The sequence below is a fragment of the Macaca mulatta genome, chromosome 16 (genome assembly GCF_049350105.2).
Source record: "Macaca mulatta isolate MMU2019108-1 chromosome 16, T2T-MMU8v2.0, whole genome shotgun sequence".
NCBI classification, from domain to species: domain Eukaryota; kingdom Metazoa; phylum Chordata; class Mammalia; order Primates; family Cercopithecidae; genus Macaca; species Macaca mulatta.
Window position 1 is genome coordinate 12576305 of NC_133421.1, and position 18605 is coordinate 12594909.

At 41.6% G+C, this 18605-nt stretch overlaps 1 long non-coding RNA gene across 4 annotated transcripts in view; it reads right to left on the minus strand.

The window, feature by feature from the left end:
- Window positions 1-3803: 3803 nt before the first annotated feature.
- LOC144335340 (uncharacterized) overlaps window positions 3804-18605 on the minus strand; it is a 64154-nt gene continuing 49352 nt past the window's right edge. The window contains exons 2-5 of one of the 4 annotated variants that reach the window (XR_013406121.1): window positions 17868-18053; window positions 13833-13887; window positions 12248-12343; window positions 3804-5781 (exon numbers count right to left, since the gene is read on the minus strand). This is a non-coding gene — a long non-coding RNA (uncharacterized LOC144335340). Of the gene's footprint in view, window positions 5782-12247; window positions 12393-13832; window positions 13976-17867; window positions 18054-18605 lie in introns of all 4 variants that reach the window. The other 3 variants (XR_013406119.1, XR_013406120.1, XR_013406122.1) reach the window with 3 other exon arrangements.

The following is an 18605-nucleotide window of genomic DNA, read 5'->3' on the forward strand; positions in this document are numbered from 1 at the left end:
TAAACAACAGAAATTTATTTCTCACAGTTCTGGAGACTGGGAAGTCCAAGATGAAGGTTGCGGCAGATTTCGTCTGATGAGGACCCACTTCCTAGTTCATGGATGGCCTACTCTGTGTCCACACATGATGAAAACGGCAAAGGACATGTCTTGGCTTCTTTGATAAGAGCACTAATCCCTTTCATGAGGACACCATCCTCATGACCTAATCATCTCCCTAAGACCCCACTTTCAAATACCATTACCTTGGGGTTAGGATTTTCACATGTGAATTTTGGGTGAACACAAACATCCAGACCATAACACCTCCCTAGGCCTTCTTATAGACAGCCAGGCATTTGTCCATGGGTCCTGTTTCCTCTACAGAAATTCTCATGCATCCCTTTGTAATCAATGCTGTTACTGAAACCATGAGTGTGGGATGCAAGTCTTCATTCACGCAAGCTGTCGGTATGGCAATAGTGTCTGTTCTGCAGAGGATTCCTCATCCCACAGAGATTCCTCATAGCAGGAGAATCCTTCCTTTCCCTGTGATCTGTCCTCTAACCACTGCCCCAGGCCAAAGTTAGGCTCACAAAATCAAACTCCTCCAGACCTGATATTTCCATACATTTATTCAACAAACAAATGTTGAGTGCCTACTATGTGCACAACTATTTCCTTGAGTTTGTGCACAGTGTCAAGGTCACTTAGGTCAGGAGAGGTTCTAGCATCAGGCTACCTGTACAGCAGGTCTTTGAATCATGTCATTTCATTTAACTTTGTTTTGTTATAATAAAAACAATTGATTCCCAGCCAGGGCCACTGCCTGTGTGACATCTGACGTTCCTCCCATGTCTTCGTGGGTTTTCTGTGGATAATCTGGCTTCTTCCCACATCCCAGAGATGGGCACATTGGGTGAATTGGTGTGTCCTCATTGCCCCAGTGTGAGGGTGTGTGTGTAAGTGTGTGAGTGTGCCCTGTGATGGGATGGTTGGTGCCCTGTGCAGGAATCAGTTCCCCACTTTGTTTGTACCCTGAGCTGACTGGACAGGCTCTGGCCACCTGAGATCCTGAACTGGAATAACTGGGTGAGTAATCACCTTATTTGTTTTTATCAGTCTTTCTTAAGTATATGTGTAGCTCACATTTGTTTCTATGTTTAAATTTCAAGGGTTTGATCTTTCTTTAGAAGTTTGGTGATGTTTGATGACCAGAAATATGCTACAGGAATTTTTGTTTGTATGAATCAGTCTATGGTAAAATTGATTTCATTATACATTGTTATACATTGTTTCACTTCAAGCCACAGTTTCCAAGAACCTGTCAATGGTGTTAAGTGAGCACTTACTGAATCCAGGTATTGATGTTCCCAGAATGTGCAGTCTGAGTCACCAGCCCTGGCTTTTAGCACACCTGATCATGCACTCAGGGGCCTTGTGCTGTCTGTGGATGCTTTCATGCCACGAGGGCAAAGTAGAGTAGTCATTTCTAACCCAGACTGTTCATATTAGTCTGTTTGTATGCTGCTAATAAAGACATGCCTGAGACCAGGTACTTTATAAAGGAAAGAGGTTTAATGGACTCACAGTTCCACATGGCTGGGGAGGCCTCACAATCATGACAGACGACAAAGGAGAAGCAAAGTCATGTTTTACATGATGCCTCACAATCATGACAGACGACAAAGGAGAAGCAAAGTCATGTCTTACATGATGCCATGCCTCCCCGGCAGGCAACAGAGGTTGTGCAGGGGAGCTCCCATTTTTAAAACCACCAGATCTTGTGAGACTTATTTACTACTACGGAAACAGTATTACAATTCAAGGTGAAATTTGGGTGGGGACACAGCCAAAGCAAATCACCGTCTGACATGTTTCCACAACTTTGAACCTCCATGAGAAGGCTTTGGGGTTGATGCTCATCGCTTCTCTCCCAGAAAAGACCTTTTGCTTCAAGAACAAAACGTACCCAACCTAAAGCCAGATCTCAGGTCCGAATTCAGTCAAAGTGCACGTGTACACTGATCCCTCATCTACCCTGGGTAGCACAGGTGGATGAAAGTTTGATTTTTGTGCAACTAAACCTCATTTTGATGGTTTTAGCAAAGCAAGGACATCATCTGAGTAAGAAGTTGTCTTTCCTGCACCTGTTTGGAAGGTCCATTCCCACATTATGCCCGGTTCTTATGATGGGTCCAGCATGTCCATCAGGGAAGGTGAGTGCTGACTTCCTTTTAAATGGCAGGATGTACAGGGCCCTGCTTGAGCAGCACTCATGTGTCTACTTCCCTCAGCTGATGATTGTCCTGGAGGTCCCTCCCCCTCCCTTCCTCTGGAGTCCCCTTCACCTCCCTCTTTCCTCCCTCCTGGGAGCCCCTCCTCTTCCCTCCTTCCTGACATCCCTCCCCCTCCCTCCTGGATATTTTCTGTCTGTACGCTAAGGAAGCATCTGACCCTAATATTTTCAGGGGGCTCTTCTTGCAGCTGACTCTCCACTTCCTGATTTTCTAGCATCTACTACCTTATACAACCAATCTTTACCTTCCTCATCACCAGAGTCGCTGTAGGCCTGATTTTAAACTTTAGGGAAACAATTTTTTTCTTCATCCCAATAGCAAATAAGAAGTATGTGGTACGTCTTTTCCTAAAACACTACCAATTTCCCCAAAGAAGTTACATTTTGCAATTGAGTGATGTGTCTTCTAATCACAGGAGTCCTTTGAAGTGGCCAAGGAGTAAACTTCTAGTGGCACAGTCACTGAATAGCCTATCCTGACCCCTCCACCACTACTTTCCCTCCTCCAGGAAACCTTCCTCAGTGTCCTTCTCTTCTGGGCTTTCAGGATCCCTTGTGCATACCTGTATGAGTAGATTAATCCAATTGTATTATTAGTATTTGTGACCTTTTCTGTCCTTACTTTCAATTTTTTTTGAGAATAGAAGCTTTCCTATAAGAATACTTTATAGCCTTGGGGCCTAGAATTTGCCTGCATGGATAAATGGATGTGACAAATGAATGGATGGATGGAGTAGGAATTTTGCAGAGAAATGAGAAGCCTCAGTGCCCTGTGAGTACTTCCACCTGCCCATGTCCACGGACTATCTCAGATGTGGAGCTAAGCCGGGGTAATACACGTGCCATCATATTTTTAAACATCTTTATCACACATATATTACTTTGTAATTCCAAATCGTACAAAGGATGTACAATGAATAGTGTGCCTCTCTTCCATCCCTGTCTCCAAGTTCCCTCATTTTCCTCCTGAGGTGGAACCACCATTAACTCCTTTCTATAAATCATCTCTGAGCTGATCTATGCATGTAGCAGCATGTGTTAATTCCATAATCCTCTGCTCCCCTGCAGGATCCTGCCTCAGATCCTTGTGATTCTTAGCACGGCCTTTGGCTAACTGAAGTGTCCCAAGAGTGAGGAGGAACGGGGCAGTGCATGTCAGGAAATGGAGGGTCTGGAATAGCACTATGCCAAAAAATAGAAGGCAAAATCACCTGCATCCTAGATCAGGCAAAAACAAAGTCTGCATAAACTGCTTTGTAACATGGAGCTTGATATGGACATTCTAAACTTCCTACTTGCACTCCACCTGCAGTACTCACTCCTTTTAGATTACCAACCTTTGCTTTTCCTAGTGGTGACTATAATCATATAGATCCGGCTTTGAGGTGAACCAGTCAGACTCTGTGGCTCTTCCCTTTACAACAAAAGCCCTGTGTTCACCCCAAGACCTCCCCTGGGCAGTCCCAAGGAGACCCGCACCCACCCCAATCTCCCCCACCAATTCTGTCACCAGACAGACGCCTTGATTTGTCTGAGCTCCAGTACGATTTGCAAAAAGCTGTGATTTTGTAGGAGTTGAGGCTGTGAAGCAGCCATTGTTTACTGGATTAGAGCCTTGGCATTCCTAATCACACCCAGCCTTGGGCTTCAGGAGCATGAAGAAACCCTATTTACTAGCATTCAGTGGGCCTCTGGGTGTTATTTCAGATGCAGAATAATTAGCAATATGCCCAAGAAGCAACAAAGCCTTGAATGGTATTTAGTGACAATTATTCAGCCAAACCATTGCTTACTATTATAGGGGCTTATTAGCACCAAATTGTTTCGATAGGAAGTGGCATCAGCAATAAAAATAATGGCTGCAGCTTGCTGTGCAATCCCAGAGTCAGCAGAAAGGGGCTGGAATGTGTGCATGTCTCTTTTACATCCCCCAGGAATTCGGGGGACCTACTGAGATGTGTTGGCAGTGACAGGAACTGACTCAGGTGGCTCTGGGTAGAGAGCAGGCAGGCTGCTTAGTGCCAAATCACTTGCTCCTAAATCACTTGCTCCTTCCTCTTAGGGTTTATTTATGCATGGAGTAGAGGGTGTGGGGAGCAGGCTGCTCTGCGCACCTTTCCTCAGTTCCCCTCTGGGGCCAGCTGTAGGACACCAAGGGACATACTGGTATCCTCTGCTCTATCTGTCTTTATGTCTACACCTCTGAAAACTAGAACTCGAGAACTGGAAGGGGCTTTAGAGCAAAAGACTGCATTTTACAGACCAAAATAATCAGTGCTCAGAGATGCAATTTAATTTATATAAGGTCACACATCAGGGCTGAGACAAGTATCTGGATGGACTAGGTATATCCTTTTTCTATACCTTTCACACATCCTGGATTGCATTTTATAATGTCTTTTACTAAGATAGACAATGCCTAGTCAAGTCCACAAGTCAGCACTTCAGGCTGAAAATGACAAATGATTTGAATGCTTGTGATGGAATTTCAGTGAACACAGAAAAAGTAACTTGTAGTTTATACATTACTCAATGAACTTGGCTCAGATCCAATTACTTCTATCTTCTCCAATCTGCATTTAATCTTCCATGTTTGAGCTGTTAGGTGAATTTTAATTTTCATGCCTAATCCAAGATTTGTGTTTCTTTCAGGGCATGGGAATTACTGGGGAAACCAGGCTCCTCTCTTACCTTTGTAACTTACAAGACTCATATTGGGAGTAATGAAAAAGGACTACAGTTTACAATAAACGATTTGAGATTACATAAATAAAAACATTTAATAAGAAGATCAAATGTAACAGGTATAAGTGTAAATCTTAATATTTTTGTTCAAAAGAATCAATGCAAAGATAAAAAGGGAAGTCATGAGACTGAATATTTTGGTATTTTGGTAATAAGTGCTATGTGAGCCAATGTTTTAGTCTGCTTGGGTTGCTATAACCAAGTATCATAGACTGTGTGGCTTAAACAACAGAAGTTTACTTCTCACAGTTCTGGAAGCTGAATGTTCGACATCAGAGTGACAACATGGTTGGGGTTCTGGTGAGGGCTCTCTTTCAGGTTTGCAGACGGCCACCTTCTTTTTATTTTATTTTTTTCTTTTTTTGATGGAGTCTTGCACTGTTGCCAGGCTGGAGTGCAGTGGCACAATCTTGGCTCAGCTCACTGCAACCTCCACCTCCCAGGTTCAAGCGATTCTCCTGCCTCAGCCTCCCGAGTAGCTGAGATTACAGGTGTGTGCCACCACGCCTGGCTAATTCTTGTATTTTTAGTAGAGACAGGGTTTCGCCATGTTGGCCAGGATGGTCTTGATCTCTTGACCTTGTGATCTACCCGCCTCAGTCTCCCAAAGTGCTGGGATTACAGGCATGAGCCACCACACCTGGCCGATGGCCACCTTCTTGCTGTGTTCTCACATGGTCTTTCCTTGGTTCATGCATCAGGAGGGACTCCTGCTCTCATGGCCTCATCTTCAAATGCCATCACATTGGTGGTTAGGGCTTCAACATATGAATGTTGGAGAGATATAGCGTTCAGTCCATAGCAGTCAGCATTGCGAAATAAAATAACACTTTAAAAAGCTAAATGTAAGCTTTTGTTAAATTTTTAAAAATTTGGTATAGGAAATGATGGGCCACTTCAACCTTTCTGGGTTGGTTTATATCTGGAACAAATAACTCCCTCCCCTCATGGGGCCTTTGCTGGAATCATCTTTTGTGGGGAAGATCAGGCCCCCAAAAGTTAGTTACCCAGTGTTGATTGAAGAGTGATGGGGTTCATATATTTGGAAAGAAGAGCTTTATTTCTGATAAAGTGTTGCTGCCTGCAGGGTGGCTGGGTGTGGTGGCTTATGCCTATAATCCCAGCACTTTGGGAGGCCAAGGTTGGCAGATCACTTGAGGTCAGAAGTTTGAGACCAGCCTGGCCAACACGGTGAAACCCTGCCTCTACTAAAAATACAAAAATTAGCTGGGTATGGTGGTGCACGCCTGTAGTTGCAGCTACTGAAAATACAAAAAATTAGCTGGGCATGGTGGTGGGCACCTGTAATCCCACCCACTTGGGAGGCTGAGGCAGGAGAATCGCTTGAACCCGGGAGGTGGAAGTTGCTGTGAGCCGAGATCACACCACTGCACTCCACCCTCGGTGAAGAGTGAGACAATGTCTCAAAAAAAAAAAAAAAAAAAAAAAAAGAATGTATTTCAAAATCTAATAAAAATAACACAAGGAAAGACCAAGCTTACTTATGATGATCAACAGAGAAAATCTTCACCAAAATATTATAAAAAATAAATTAGCAAAATACCGAATAAATGGCATACCATTACCAGGTGACTTTCAAATGACTTTTAGCATCTATTAGGTTCAGATAGTGTTTCTAACCAAGTAGGTTTTTTCTCCAAGTGAGTGTAAAGATGTTGCTATGGGCTGAACTTTGTCTCCAAAAAGATGTTCTCGTGCCTATAGAGTCTATGGAAATAGAGTCTATGTGATATTAAGTTAAGATGAGGTCATTAGAGTGGACCCTGATATAATATGACTGGTGTCCTTATGAAAAGGGAAATTTGGACACAGATACAGACATGCACACAGGGAGAACATCACATGATGATAAAGATAGAGATCAACAAGCCAAGAAATACCAAAGACTTCCAGCAAGCCACCAGAAGTTAGGCTACAGGCATGGAATAGATTCTCCCTCACTGCCCTCAGGACAGTGCTAGCATCTTGGTCTTAGATTTTTAGGCTTTAGAACTGTGAGACAGCAAATTTTTGTTGTGTAAGGGGTTCAGTTTATAGTACTTTGTTATGATAGTCCCAGGAAACTAATCCAGGTGGTTAAGAGAGAAGCACTACCTGATCCTAATAGATGCTAAAAGTCATTTGAAAACACTCCATCTTACTTCTTAACAAAGCAAGAAAAACAAACCCTTATGAAAACTGCATAATACATTATATAGCACAAATTAAAAGTTAGCACTTTGCTTGCTGGGGAAATACTAGAATTTAGGAACAAAAGACAAAACTCCTAGTGCAAATACCATTTAGTCCTCTTCTGTACTTCCTTTAGTACTGACCAACGCAATTAGATAGGATAATTAAATCAGAGGAAGCAAAGTTTTCCTATTTGCAGTTATAATTGTATGTTATGTAAAAGCAAAAGAGCCGACTGACAAACTGTAATTATATCAAATTGGAACAGTTCAGTATGCTAGCTGGTTAATTTATAAGAAATAGAGGACTCTTCTCTAAAGAACTGGAATATGATGCCTGGGAGTAGTGAGGGCAGGTAGAGCAGATGGCAGTGTATGGAGGGAATGAATGGGGTTGAGTCATCCCAAATTTTGGCAATTGGGCTCACCCAAGATGCTCCTACCACCAGCCTCTCCCATTACATAATCTTAGTCCGCCTTCCTATCCGCGGCATAGACCCAGTAGAAAAATCAACCAAGATAAACAACAGCATTAGATAAGTTCAAAAAATCAACTGGATCCCTCACCTAGCAAACATATGATAGAAAATTGACATTAAAAAGAAAACCTAAGATGAACAAATAGAACAATAGGTGCCAAAAATTAGAGAACTTAAAAACAACAACGAAGAAGAAGAAGAAGAAGAAGAAGAAGAAGAAGAAGAAGAAGAAGAAGAAGAAGAAGAAATAACAACGAAGAAGAGGAAGAAGAAGAAGGAGGAGGAGGAGGAGAAGGAGAGGGAGAAGAAGAGGAGAAGGAGGAGGAGGAGGGAACTCTAATTAATAACTGCATAGTAGTTTGGGAAGATAATTATAACCATAAAACAGCAAGAAGATGTTATATATTAAACGGTGCAAGTAAAAAAATAAGAAAGCTCTTTGAAAATAAGCATGTGATGGCTAAAATTAAAAATTCGATAAAGAGATGAAAGAAATTATTGAGGATATCTCATAGATCACAGAACAAGGAACCAAAGATGTAGAAATGCAAGTAAAAGGATAAGGAGCATGGGAAATCAACTTAAAAGTCACAACTCCGAAGTAGAATCCTAGAAAGAGGTTATAAAGAAAATGGAGGGGAGCAAAGAGACAGTAACAAAGAGGAAAAAGCGTTCCACAGCTGAAAAGAGATGTGCTTAAAGATTCTAAAGGGCCTTCCCAATGCAGACTGGGATTTAAGAAAAAAAGTTCCACACTGAGACAACTCATGTAAAGTTCCAGAAATATCCACACCAACGCACATCATATGAAATTCCAGAAAAACAAGGGGAAAGAGATAATCCTCAAAGACTTAAAAAAAAAAAAAAAAAAAAAAAGGAATTATACACAAAGAGGCTAAAATTAGCCAGGCAACAAACTTCTCATAGCGACACTAAATGCTGGAAGGCAAAGTTTTGGGAAAAATGATTTTGAACCTAAATTCTATGATCAATTATATTATCAGACAAACCAAGATGGGGAGGGAAAAGACTTTATGATTTGCAAGAACTTAAAATTTGCCTCCCATGATCCCTTTCTAGGGAAGCTGAGTATAGTTGGCCCTCAAGATTCACGGGCATTGGTTTTGGGGCCTTCCTCCAAGGCCAAAATTTGAGGGTGCACAAGTCCCTGATATAAAATGTCCCAGCATTTGCATATAACCTATGCACATCCTCCCATATACTTTAAATCATCTCTAGATTACTTAGAATACCTAATACAATTCAATGATAGGTAAACAGCTGTTGTACTAGATTATTTAGGGAATAATGACAAGAAAAAAGTCTGTACATGTTCCGTACAGATGCAATGTCTTTTTCCCTATATTTTGGATCCAATGTTGGTTGTGTCTTCAGATGTAGAACCCTTGGATATGGAGAGTCACTGTGTACTCCAGGAAAACACGGGTGGATGTCAGGAAAGAGGGTCTTTGAACTGATTGATTCAGGCCCACTAAGATCATCTAAGATGATCTCTCTTACTTAAAGCCAACTGACTGGGGGCTTTAATCACATCTACAAAATACCTTCACAGCAACACCTAGACTGGTGTTTGACTGAATAGCTAGGAATTCTAGGTGAGCCAAGGTGATACATAAAACTGACCATTACAGTTTGTAAATAGGGAATTATAATGGTCTAGGGACCATTTTTTTGGCTGTACAATGTAAATTACTTGTGCAATCATAATGTTACACGTGTGTTTGGCTGTTTCTTCAGCTTTCAAAATCAGCTTTTACACAAAAGGCTGTTCATATATTTTTCAGGGTATAATGTAAATGTCATCAACATTGTTAATGTAATGATATGGATACAGATACAAAAGAATATCAAGACGCTTGGAGAAGGTTGGTTATTGTAGGAATAGCTAAGGGAAAAAACTGAAGATAACCTAAACATTCAATAGTTGGGAAATGGTTAAATAAATTTTGGAACATCCATATAATGGAATACCATGCTATGCATAGGTTAAGAATATGACGTAGCTCTGTATTCTGATAGGGTAATTTCAAATTATATTATTAAGTGAAAGAGCACAGTACAGATCAGTGTGTTGAGTGTGCAAATATATGTGTGTATATATACAATATTTATAGTATATATATAATAATACACATACATACACATATATATGCATGTATGCGTGTGTGTATATATATACATGTATATATGTATGTGTATATACATATATGTGTGTGTATATACATATACATATGTATATATACATACATATATACATGTATATATATACACACACACACACATACATGTGTGTATGTATATAAATTCTTAAGAAAGATGCCAAAGAAAGGAAACTTTAACTTTTAGTTTGATACTTTTGTAGAAAGAAACCAGAGGTACAGGAAGAAAAACAAACTTTTATTTTTTGTTTTGGTACCATTTGGATTTTTTTTTAACAATATGTAATACGTTTAATATTATTTTAAGGCTGACAGTGTTATCTGGCTGAAGAGATGAGGAGCCACTTAAATTTTCTTCGTATTTCCCAGGTAAAAAAAAGCACATAACAAATTTTATGTGAAAATGTTTTCTGAACACCTTATGTATATTAGGCAGTTGGACAAACCTGGTCATGCAAACATGCATAAGACTCCTTCTGCTCTGAAGGAGCTCCAACCCACGGGGAGATACATGCATTCAAACAGAATATTAGAAAACATTGTGATGCAATAATAGAAATAAGCACAGGGTGACATGGGAGCACCAAAGTACAGACTGTGCCAAACGCTAGTTATGCACTTCAAAAATGGGAAGCATTCTTGCCATGGGTGGTTGGATGAGAGGCAGGAGCATGTGGTCTGGAGAGGGAGGGGTCGAGTCAGGTGACTGGATTCTGAACTTTGCTTTCTCATTTATAAAAAAAAGTGACTAAACACTTATCTCATGGGTTGCATACAGATTAAATAAAATCATGTCTATAAAAAGCCTGGCACATAGTGACATTCAAATTTGAGTGCTTTTTCCCTTCCTCTGACTCAAACCAGAAGCCTGGAAATTGCACCAGGTAGATGTTTCCTTTTTTTAAGGTTAAAAGCAACAAGATACCCCAGAGATGAGATAAATGACTTGCCCAACATGACTGGCTAATTAGAGGTAGAGCTGACACAAAAGCATGGATGACCTGACACCTTAGTTGATTTTCCTTGCTCAGTACCTACAAGGATAGTGACATTTAATCATGCTCCATTTTCTATTTCTTGTGACAAGGAGCAGTAAGAGGTGGTATGAAAGGCAGATGGGTCACGAAACCCCAAAGCACTGGCTACATTATGCTTCTTGATGAAATGCCAGGCTCCGGGTCTGCAAGGAACAGTCCACCACAAGGGACCAAGAACCCTAGGGATTTATCTACCTCTTCTTCCTCCCCACCCTCCTCCTCATCAACCAATGGATGATGAGCAGAGGCTTCTATTCTATTCTTAAGGAGCTATTTAGGAATGTGTGTTATCAATACAACAACATGTTCATAACACCAAGTATGATCCAGTTGTGTGTGTTCTAAGGAGTTAAAAGTTTATGGGGGAAGAGGGATGCATTTGAGAAACAAGGAGGAAGTCTTCAGATGTTTAGTTTGTAAGAGATGAAGGCGAAAAGTCAATTTCTCCATTCTTTATTTTTAAAATTATTACTTTTTAGTGATAGAGTTTCACTCTATCACCCAAACTGGAGGGCAGTGGCAAGATCAGAGCTCATCGCAGCCTCAAGGGGTCCTCCAGCCTCAGTCTCCTGAGTAGCTGAAATTACAAGCACGCATCACCATGCCCAGCTAATTAATTAATTAATATCTTTTTTCCATCTCTCCATTCTGTAGTACTTGTCCACACCAAGTAGGAGAGGTAAGAGCTTCAACAGTGAAAGATATCTTAATAGCTCTTAAATTCTCAAGGAATTCTAAGGGCAGGAGCTAATAAAATAATTAACACTGCACTTCTGAAGGGCAGCCACAGATGAACTGCACCTAGGAGCCAGCTGGGTACCTGCACAAGCTAAGTTGACAAAAAGGACTCTTCAAACACTTCTTGCTAATCAGCTCAATGACAGATTATTCTGTAGAGAGGAGTTCCAAATGAATGCTAGTTAAATGTTGTGCTTTGCTATTGCTCTGTGTAAAAAGCTAGGGTTAAATTTTTGCTGTGCCCATTATTGAACAAAAAGACTGTCCTTTTCATTTAAAAGGAAGCCAAGACTGTGGGCTATTTCTGCTCTCTACAATTCTCTCAGCCTGAAGAACACTTAGCACCTGGACTGCGCTGCCCCAGACCTTCATCTGCTTGGGGATTAATCCAGAGAGCTTTGATTCAAAGAACTAAAGACAGAGAAATATCCCCACAGTCTTCACTCATTTTTTAACACACAGGACCATCTTTTTCTTTAATAATGGACACAACTAAAATTTAACTCTAGCTTTTTATAGAAAGGAATAAACAGGGTATCAATGATACAGGTACATTAGCAAGTCAAAGAAGAGTTGAGCATTTTGCCTCTTAACTTACTTCTCAGAGTTCCTTGGTCCAGGAGGTCTCTGATCCTTAGGATCCAGATTATTACTGAATCAGGCAGTGTCTTGTCCTTTGTGATTCATGTTCCTTCTATTATAGACATAATTTGATGTAAACAGAAGGTTGACTTCTTAAAGTACTTCAGGAGAATGGTGTTATATGCACAATAGGATAAAAATATTTATTATCAATAACAGTATTACTATATACTGAGCATTTACTGTGCAAGAAATTTTCTTTTTTTTTTTTTTTTTTTTTTGAGACGGAGTCTCGCTGTGTCACCCAGGCTGGAGTACAGTGGCCGGATCTCAGCTCACCGCAAGCCCCACCTCCCAGGTTTACGCCATTCTCCTGCCTCAGCCTCCCGAGTAGCTGGGACTACAGGCGCCCGCCACCTCGCCTGGCTAGTTTTTTTTTTTTTGTATTTTTTAGTAGAGACGGGGTTTCACCGGGTTAGCCAGGATGGTCTCGATCTCCTGACCTCGTGATCCGCCCATCTCGGCCTCCCAAAGTGCTGGGATTACAGGCTTGAGCCACCGCGCCCGGCCTGTGCAAGAAATTTTCATAATTGCTCTGCATATATTAACTCTGTGCATCCTCTTAACAACACTTTTAAGTAAGTGCCATTAATTATTCTCATCTTGCATATAAGGAAATTAAGGCTTATAAGTAGTTCCCCCATACTATCAACATAGTATATTAGCTATCTATTTTTCATAACAAATTACCATACAACTTAGAGGCTTAAGACAGTAATAGACATTTATCATCTCATAAAATGTCTAGGTCAGAAATTCAGGAATTGTTTCATTGGAGTTTTTTTTGGGTAAGGATCCCTCCTGAGATTACAGTCAAGATATCAGTTGGGGCTGCAACATCTGAAGGCTTGCCTAGGGCTGGAGGACCCATTGCCAAGAAAATTCACTCATATGACTGGCAAGTGGGTGCCGGCTTTTGTAAGGAGGCCTCAGTTTCTCTTGGGTTCACATGGAGTTCATATCTCCAGAGGATGCTGTAATGTTTTTGAAACATTTCAGCTGGCTTCGTCCAGAGTGAGCAATTCGAGAGAGAGGGCAAGGTGGAAATGATAGTGTCTTCATAACCTAGCCCCAGAAATTGCACACTGGCACTTCCACCATGTTCTTCTGGGTACACAGGACTGCCATGATCCAGTGGGGGAAGCTCCAACACAAGGGTGTAACTATGAGGAGGAGAGAATCATTGGAGGACTTCTTGGGGACTGGCCAAATTTGGGTTTGAGCTTCGGTCTACTCTCTGCAAAGCTGTACTCTTGACCACTCTATGATATTACTTCCCTCATAAAAGTAATCCCTTAACTATGCAAGATATTTAGACAGTCATGAAAGAGTAAATAATGATGAAATAAGAAAAACAACAGTAGACTGAGTGCTCACTATGTTCCAGGCATTATACTAAGTTAGCAGCAGCATCCTCTCACCATACCTGATGATGAGGTTCAGAGAAGGTCAATGATTTTCTCAGAGTCTCAGAAGTGAAAGCTTTCTGAATGTGAAGACTTTGTGAGATGAATGAACACGTATGGATGGGAGATACTTACCTGAAGGGGAAAACGAAGCCCACGGAGCATGGATCTTTGATTGAGAAAGGACGGGCTGTAGAAAACAGAGTTGGAGTTGAAAATCAGGCTGATGCAGTCAAAAGAACATTACTACTCAAATGAGCTGAAATTGGGGGTAAAACCTAAGAAACAGATAAAGTGAAAGAACCGTCAGGGCATGAATTACACACTGCAGTTAGTCAAATATCACATTGACCTTATCATCTTGTTCTGTTCCGCTGAATGGATTTATCTTATTCAGAGAAATCTTTTTGTTTTCTTAAAGACAAGGAGATAAAAGAGAGAGAGAGGGAGAACTTGGCTTCTGAACTTCTCTGTAGACTAGATATATTCATTTGAGTAAGTAGAAAGTTCTTTAAAATCAAATGCATTTTTCACTTCGAATGAAACCCATTTCTATTTTTAAAAATTATTAACCATGGTCTAACTGATACACACGTTGCAAATCCAAGGCATGAAATAATCATAGAGTGTCAGTGGGCATTGTAGTCAGCACTGTGCTAAGTGGTAGAAGATATTTAGAGGTGTAATATAAGGCATCATTCATCTCCCAGAGAGACTAAGATTTATTTGGAGAGAAAAGACTTACATAAGGATCCCTCTGCAAAATCTCTACCCAGTGATTATTTGAGAGTGAGACAGGGAAGGAGGAGCTAATAAAGGATTCATTACTACAACTCCCACAGGATAGTTCAGCTCCCAGGGAATCTTGGAGAAACATACAGAATGAGATATAATTTGGACTTGTGTCCCTGCCCAAATCTCATGTCGAATTGGAGGAGGGGCCTGGTGGGAGGTGACTGGATCATGGGGATGGATTTCCCACTTGCTATTCTCGTGATAGCAAGTGAGTTCTCACAAGATCTGATTATTTAAAAGTGAGTGTGTGGCATCTCCCTCATTGTGCTCTCTCTCTCTCTCTCCTGCCGCCATGTAAAGAAGGGCACTTGCTTCCCCTTCACCTTCTGCCATGATTATAAATTTCCTGAGGCCTCCCAATCACACTTCCTGTTACGCTTGTGGAACTGTGAGTCAACTAAACCTCTTTTCTTCATAAATTACCCAATCTCAGGTAGTCCTTTTTTATAGCAGTGTAAGAACAGATGGATATAGAATGCTTCTTAGAATTCTTTTTTTCTTTCGGAAGAACAGGAAGCTGGGGGCAGTAAGCCACTGGCTGTCATACTCCACTGGTTGAGGGTTAACCCCAGGGGTAGCATCCCTGCCCCTTCTGACTGTGCCAGGCTGTGAGTTGAGTAGACTACTGTGACTTTGAAGAAAGCCCTAAGGCAGAAAACTAAAGACACGCCGTAGCATGACCTTGAAATGGTGACACGGACAGTGGGTCTGGAGTTGCCTACCTTAGCTGTGGTGAAATCACAGGTAGGTGAATAAGATGTGGTAGAAGGCAAAGAAGTCATCTGCTACAATCACGAAGGTGAAAACTACCTCCTCTGGTGCTCTCAAATCAATTGTCATTGGCCAGAAATGGGTCCTATGGCTACCCCTAGCTGAAAAGGAACCTAGGGAATGAAGCAGTTTTAGGGGGACAGCTTGTAAGAGACAGTTTGTAAGAGCCATGCTGAACAAAATCAGAATTTTACACTCTGTAAGGAAGAATAAGAATGGGTAACGGGCAGGCAACTAACAGGTTCTGCTCAACATCATGTCTAAGAGTAGCCACTCTCTCCTCCCTAGGTGGAGCGATTCCTCCTGTCCCCCAAATATCCATAAAACATGCAGTATGGGGACAAAGTTATATTAGGAGCCACCAGCCAATCTTCCTACCATGAACTTGTCAACAATGTACTTTGGTGATTGCTATGCCCTTATGGCTCATGGAGTGTGCAGAAGACGTGGCAGCTATATAATACACCATTTAAGCAGCTGCCATCAACCCTCTTCCACAAATTTAGCTTTCCATGGCAGTCCTTGAGAAAAGCAGAGAGTAAAGTGTTGGCAGATCACCATGTTGGCAAACCACGGAGAGAGGATTGGGAAACAGCCAGCTCTTGTCGCTCACATCTGAAGCTCAACTGCTTAACATATAGTAATATAGTAATATTCCTGGGTTGAACTGCCCCCGGAAGGTAAGATTATCTAAGAGTTGTCTTGGAAGAAGTGAAAACCAGAGGCCAGACAGCCTCTCTCCTCTTTTCCCCACTCTCTGACTCTTTTTCAAAGAGGATTCTACATGACTGTTGCAACTCGATTTACTCCTTTCCAAAACCTCGAACACAGGAAAAGGGCATAAGATGGGAAATTCAGTCCTGTTTCACATCCCTTTCCTCCTGTTCAGCCTCTGTGGGGAAACAATTGTGTGGAGGCTGTTACCGCTGGTGGCCATGGTAACAGAATAATTGACATACAGTCTGAAAGTCATAAACTTAATGAAACTATCATTTTTATTGCACTTCACCCTCATCACTGATTAAATCAGATCTGCATAATGCAAAGATATTAAATTTCCATGTTTCTCCTTTTCCCTCTCCTGCCAATAGGAAGGCTTTGTTGTGAGGCAACCCTGCCAGTAGGCCGGGAACATCATTGCTCTAGATTTTGCTGAAAAATGTTTTTTAATAATTGGTGCTGGCTGGCCCACAACGCAAAGCAAACTTCTGAGAAATGGTTGGATTCTGGCTCCGTGGAGATACAGCTGCTTGTTTCTGGCAGATGGAAGTTTTATGGAGCTCTACGGGAGTAACGAAGAAGAAAAAGGATGTCAAAGGGGCTAGCACACCAGAGGGACACATTAATCAAAGAAATAATTGTGGAGGAATTTTACTCCTTAGTCTGCACCCCTGACCTACTGAATTGAAATGGGTGGAAGACAGATGAAACACATCTGGACCAGGCCTGTGTAAGATCTGGGGATAGAGACATGAATGGAACAGAGCACCTGAGTGCAAGATACTCACAGTGTAAATTAGATGCTTACCTGGGTCACTTGTCCCCAGTAGCCTGCTTCCAACAAGAACCAACAGGAATGGGGACTGGGGATGGAATCTGTGCGGCCAAACAGTACATCACTGTGTGACCATGTTTCAGGCCTAGTTCTAGGTTCTCCAGGAGCTTAAAGATTGATGATATTGATGCTTATAACATAGGAATTTTCATTATAACAGAAAGGTAATGTGATGAGAGGTACAAAGTGCTGTAAAAATTTTCAGGAAGGAGCACTTATCTCTAGTGGGGATCTCCAAGAAGGTACTAAGAAGACATTGCCCTTAGCTCATGCTTACGTATGTCAGAGACCCTGCGAAATCATTTTGCTGGAAGGAGACTTCATCTCTTGTTGTGTTAGGCTGTTCTCACATGACTACAGAGAAATACTGGAGACTGCGTAATTTATAAAGAAAAGAGGTTTAATTGGTTCACAGTTCTGCAGGCTGTACAGGAAGCCTCATGATGCTGGCATCTGCTTGGCCTCTGGCGAGGCCTCAGGAAACTTACAGTCATGGCAGAAAGTGAAGTGGGAGTAGCACCTCACGTGGCCATCGTGGGATCAAAGGAGAGAGAAAAGAGGTGCCACACACTATTAAATTACCAGATTTCATGAGAACTCACTCACTATTATGCAGACAGTACCAAGAGGATGGTACTAAATCATTCATGAAAACTTTGCCCCCATGATCCAATCACCTATCACCAGGCCCCACCTCCAACACTGGAGATTTGGGCAAAGACACACATCCAAACTATGTCATTTGTGTTTTAGTTTAACTTCATCTTAGAAGAAAATGGTAGAAGAAAAAAAGGTAGAATGAGGCAGTGGTTCTCAACTGAGGACAATTTTTGTCCCCTCCTTACCACCTGGAGGATGTTTGATAATGTCTGGAGAAATTTTGATTGTCACAACTAGGGGCCGGTGCTACTGGCATTTAGTGAGTAAGGGCCAGGGGTGCTGTTAAACGTCCTACAATGCACAACATAGTCCCCCATAACAGAGAATTATCTGGCAACACTGATGAGGTTGAGAAATCCTGACACAAAGGGAAATACAGTTCCACTAACCTGCTACTGATACCCCCAGAGACCAGGAGAGAGGCAGGTTCTTAAGCGAAGTTCTACTCCTGCAGGGCAGGTAAGGGATGGTCAAGTCTGTGTCACGTGAAAGGGACCAACACTCTGGGGCCAAGACATGTCATCTGTGAGGCTGGAGCAGGAGGGAGCTTGAACATTTCAGGCTGAGATGGAGGGCTAGGAAGGAATCACACCCTTTACTTTTGGTATGTTAATTTTACTTCCTTGCCTATGACCATGTACCAGGAGCCCCCCTACCACACACACACAACCCTTTCTATATTCACCGCTTCTCTCTCATCCTTCTTTTTCTTTCTTGGGTTATTCTTATCTATCCTCTACTTTCCTTCACTTCAAGCATCAAGTGGATAGGGATGTTGTATTCAAGGTCAGGGTTAAAGAGGTGAGAGGGAGCAAGGAGTTCAATTTCGGGGCCTGTTCTTCCCATTTTAAGACATTCCAGGAAAGGACCAGCTACCTTTTCACTTTCTCAAGTTGAAATAAAGTGGCCAAAATCAAAACAGAACCAAACCAAAGAGTGCTTGAAATCCTTGGGCTTGGATCTTTGATTTGAAGTTTCAACAAATTTGTAAAGTAGTTACCACCATTTAATGGATGAAAAAACCGTGGCTCAAAGACAGTCAAGAAATCTTCCAAGGCAACAGTCAGGAAATCATTTTCTCAGTAGTCCGTGATAGAAATTATCCAAAGGCGGTGTCTGTATATTAG